Source organism: Mus caroli, unplaced genomic scaffold (assembly GCF_900094665.2).
Source record: "Mus caroli unplaced genomic scaffold, CAROLI_EIJ_v1.1 scaffold_23560_1, whole genome shotgun sequence".
NCBI lineage: Eukaryota > Metazoa > Chordata > Mammalia > Rodentia > Muridae > Mus > Mus caroli.
In genome coordinates, this window is record NW_018389051.1 from 1430 (window position 1) to 6880 (window position 5451).

Below are 5451 nucleotides of genomic sequence, written 5' to 3' on the forward strand. Positions count from 1 at the left end.
ATGTATCTAGTTGCATATGTAGCATAGGATGGCCTAGTCGGCTATCAATTAGTGAAGAGGCCCTTGGTCTTGCGAAGATCATATGTCCCAGTACAGGGGAATGCCAGAACCAGGAAGCAGAAGTGGGTGCGTTGGGAAGCAGGGCAAGGGAAGGGTATATGGGACTTTTGGGATAGCTTTTGAAATGTAAATGAAGAAAATATCTTTAAAAAATGAAATTAAAAAAAGAAAGTGAAAAAGTAGAACAACTTCTAGAAGCCAGTGAGGTCTGCCATCAGGCAGGCCCTTGCAGCTCTATGCTGTCACAGAACAGCTGCAGCAGGAAAAGCCTACTTGTGCCAGCTGTGATGCCAAGGCTGACCTTGGACAAATCCTAGACTTAAGTACCTTAAGGTTTCTGGCACAGAAGGATGTTTTGAGGCCATCAAGATTCAGGAGCAGCTCCTGTCCTTTGATCTTTCAATATTCAAGTCTCTTCACCAGGTGGAGATAAGTCATTGTGATCCCAAGCATATCTGAGGGCTGGTCATCTCCAAGCCAAACTTAGCCACAATGAGTTTTATATGCTCTACATCCTAGATGAAGGAAGTTCTTGTTCCTGAAGCCTCAGAATTTGATGAGTGGAAACCTGAAGGCACAGCCCTCAAAGGCCCTGTGACTGCTGTGACTCCAACATGACAAGCACTGACTACTCTAGACCTGAGCCACAATAGCATCTCTGAGATCAACGAATCTGAAACTGATCCCAAAGATTGAGTACCTGAACCTGAGTCACAGTGGAGCAAGAGTTGTGGACAACCTGCAGCCCCTATACAACCCTGTGCACCATGACCTGTCCTACAACAAACTCTCCTCCCTGAAAGGCATGCACACTAAACTGGGCAATGCCAAAACCCTAAACCTGGAGGGAAACTTCTTAGAGAATCTGAGCAGTCTGCACAAACTTTACTCTGGTTAGTCTGGGCCTCAGAGTCAAACGGATTGAACAGTTGAGTGAGGTCAAGACCATAGGCAGCCTGCTGTGTCTGGAGCATGTGGCCTTGCTGAACAATCCTTTGAGCATCATCCCTGACTACCAGACCAAGGTAATCTCTCAGTTTGAAGTACAAGCCTCTGAGATATGTCTGGATGATGTCACAACCACAGAGAAATAGCTGGACATTGTGGAAGTGCTAAAGGCAATTCAAAAAGCCAAAATGTTAACTCCAAACTGAGCAGCACAGAAAAGAAGTCTGGTAAGGACTTCCAGCTCCCATCTGCTCCCTGCATCAGACGCAGCAGCTCCCACCTTAGCCTTCCTGCCTCAGCTGATCTTCTCCAACCAAGTTCCTATAGGGTACTATGGGGGTGTTGGAGAGAACTGGGCAGGCTCAGGGTGTTGACTCATGTGGATCCATTCCCCTGTGGCCATCATGAGCAGGTCAGCTTCTAGAAAGTCAGACTCTATTTGGAGCCTTTCACCTATGTATGGAGAGATTTTACTGTTGTTTAGATGCCTCTGTGGCACTCAGGTATGGCCAACCCCCCAAATAATTCATTTATGGAAACAAGATGGACTGCCTGCCCCCATAGACCTGTAGAAGAATAGTCCTTTTCACCTGCCCATTGTCTGTAAACACTTTCAAAGACTTTAACCTCTAAACCCAGGCACCCTCAGAGATGAGTAAACCAGGTCCCATGAGCATGGTTTCCAACCTGGCCTTGACAGAAGAGGGGCAGTTATGCAGTCCCAAGTGGAGCTGAGTCTCGGGGCACACAGGAAAGAACGCCACCCTCCCAGGCTCCTGGAGACACAGAACTTGGTTTGAGAAAACTAGTTTGACCCTAGGTTTTAAGAACCAGAAATATATTTCTACTCCTTAATCTGGTGACTCCACTGGAAGAAACTTCTCTAGAGAGAGCTGAGATATCTAGGAAAGTGAAGTTCTCTCCCACTAGCAGCACCAAACTTTGGTATGCACACCAAGAGGGCATGGAAAGGCAGCTATGTCACAGAATTCTCTACAGCAGTCCTGTCAGGCAGAGAAGACTGAGCTGCAAAAAAGACAGCACTTGCTTATGTTGAGGCAAAAGCCCAGAACACAACAGCCTGAAGTCACAACAGTGATGAACAGAAGAGAAGTCATAAAAGCAGAACAGTAGAGCTAGGTGCCAGTACATTTACCCATTGGCTTTGTCAAAATTTTAACAAAAGTTTTGATGTTTTTTCATAAAAGAGAAAGAAAGTTTCAGTATCTGGGAGAAAGTTTCCCTGACCTCTCTTCAGCTCTCCACAGTATTAATGATACTACATAGAAAACATACAACCATAGACATCTGGGGACAGAGCAATAGGTCCAGGACATAACCTGTTCTAGTATTTGTTAAATCAGTGCATTGTGTGCATGAGTGCATGCATGCTGTATGCATGCGTAGATGCATGGGTACTGTGTACAGCATGGATTCATCGACAAGCAAGTGAAGAGCAAGTTGGCCAAGAGCAGATCCTGGTTAGGCAGGAGGAGTGAGTATCTGCCAGCAGCCACTGTACCATGTAGTACAAAGTTGTCCTCTCTCTTCATGTATATCGGATATAGTACTTGAAGTTCTAGCTAGAGCAATAAGACAACAGAAGGAGATCAAGGGGATCCAAATTGGAAAGTAAAAAGTCAAAGTATTGGTGATCAGAGATGATATGACAATATATATAAGCAACCACAAAACTTCCAGAAAACTTCTATAGCTATTAATCACATTCATTGCTGAATACAAGATTGATACTAGAAAATCAGTAGCCCTCCTATATACAAATGCCAAACAGACTGAAAAAGAAATCGGGGAAACAACACCCTTCACAATAGCCTTAAGTAATATAAAATGTCTTGAGATAACACTAACCAAACAAGTGAAAGACATGTATGACAAAACTTCAAATCTTTGAAGAAAGAAATTGAAAGAGTTGGAGAGAGAGAGAGAGAGAGAGAGAGAGAGAGAGAGAGAGAGAGAGAGAGATCACCCATGCTCATGGATTGGTAGGATTAACATAGTAAAATGACCATCCTACCACAAGAAATCTACAGATTCCATGCAATTCCTATCAGAATTCCAATGCAATATCTTTTATATAACCTAAAAGGGCAATACTTAATTTTATATGGAAAAACAAACAAAAAGGCCGCAGTAGCTAAAACAATTCTGAACAATAATAGAACTTCTGGAAGTATTACCATCTCTGATTTCAAGCTGTCCTATAGAGCTATAGTAATAAAAACTTCATGGTATTGGCATAAAAACAGATGTTGATCATTGAAATTGAATCAAATATCCATAGATAAATTCACACATGTATGGGCATCTGATTATTGATGAAAAGGCAAGAAATACATAATGTAAATAAATCATCATCAAAAAATGGCACTGGAATAACTTAGGTGTTTGAATGTAGAAGAATGAAAGAACGATTACATCCATATCTAAAATTCTGCAGAAAACTCAAGTCTGAGTGGATCAAAGACCTCAACAGAAAACAGACACAGTGAACCTGATAAAAAGACTAGAGAATACCTTTGATCACATTGACATAGGAGACCAGTTCCTAAACAGGACAACCTTAGCATAGGAACTAAGATCAGCAACTAATAAGAGAAACCACTGAACTGAAACGCTTCTGAAAGGCAAAAAACAAATAATAATAATAATAATAATAATAATAATAATAATAATAATAATAATAATAATAATAGGACAAAGCAGCAGCCTACAAAATAGAAAAAGATTTTTTACCAACTCTACAACCTATACAGTGATAATATCAAAGAAAAGCACATCTCAAAAAAGTAGAAATTAACAAAACAAACAATTCAATTTAAAAATTGTAAAACAGGTCCCTTCCAGTCCAGCACTGGGGCACCATGGCCCCAGAGTCTGCGGACACCAAAAAGGTCCCCACAGGACCCTCCACGGGATCTAAAGACCTCTGGTGAGTGGACAACAACTTCTGCTCCAATACAATCTCGCTGAACCTGAGACTGCATTAATTAGGGAAGCAGAAAATCTGGCCTGACCAGGGTCACAAGTCCCTTCTGGTCCACACCAGCACCTGGGCACCTTGAGTACAGAGTCTGTGGACACCCCCAAGGTTCCCACAGGACTCTCCAAGGGATCTTAGTACCTCTGGTGACTGGATCACAACTTCTGCCAGCAGGCAGGTTCGAACACCAGATATCTGGGCACCTTCCCTGCAAGAGGAGAGTTCGCCTGCAGGGAGTACTCTGAACACTGAAACTCAGGAGAGATCTAGTCTCCCGGGTCTGCTGATAGAGGCTAACATAATCACCTGAGGAACACTCTATAACCAGAGACAACTACAACAACTAACTCCAGAGGTTACCAATTGGCAAAAGGCAAACTTAAGAATCTTACTAACAGAAACCAAGATTACTCACCATCATCAGAACGTAACACTCCCACCCCACCCAGTCCTGGGCGCCCCAACATACCCTAAAAGATAGACCTGGATTTAAAAGCATATCTCATGATGATGGTAGACAACATCAAGAAGGACTTTAATAACTCACATAAAGGAATATAAGAGAACACTGATAAACAGGTAGAAGACATTAAAGAGGAAGCACAAAAATCCCTTAAAGAATTGCAGGAAAACATGACCAAACAGGTGATAGAATTAAATAAAACCATCCAAGACCTAAAAGGGGAAGTAGACACAATAAAGAAAACCCAAAGTGAGGCAACGCTGGAGATAGAAAACCTAGGAATGAAATCTGGAACCATATATGCAAGCATCAGCAACAGCATACAAGAGATGGAAGAGAAAATCTCAGGTGCAGAAAATTCCATAGAGAACATCGGCACAACAATCAAAGAAAATACAAAATGCAAAAAGATCCTAACTCAAAACATCCAGGAAATCCAGGACACAATGAGAAGCCCAAACCTAAGGATAATGAAGAATGAAGATAAGAATGAAGATTTTCCACTTAAACGGCCAGCAAATGAAGATGAGAATGAAGATTTTCAACTTAAACGGCNAGCAAATATCCTCAACAAAATTATAGAAGACAACTTCCCATACCTAAAGAAAGAGATGCCCATGATCATACAAGAAGCCTACAGAACTCCAAATAGACTGGACCAGAAAAGAAATTCCTCCCTCCCAACATAATAATCAGAAAAACAAATGCACTAAAAAAGATAGAATAATAAAAGTAGTAAGGGAAAAAGGTCAAATAACTTATAAAGGCAGGCCTATCATAATTACAAAGATACTTTTCACCAGAGACTATGAAAGACAGAAGAGCCTGGACAGATGTTATACAGACACTAAGAGAACACAAATGCCAGCCCAGACTACTATACCCAGCCAAACTCTCAATTTCCATAGATGGAGAAACCAAAGTATTCCACAACAAAAACAAATTCACACATTATCTTTCCACAAATCCAGCCTTTCAA

At 41.5% G+C, this 5451-nt stretch overlaps 1 pseudogene; it reads left to right on the forward strand.

Annotated features, from left to right (window-relative positions):
• The first annotated feature begins 228 nt into the window (after positions 1-228).
• Positions 229-1336, forward strand: LOC110287911 (annotated as a pseudogene).
• The last annotated feature ends 4115 nt before the right edge of the window (positions 1337-5451 follow it).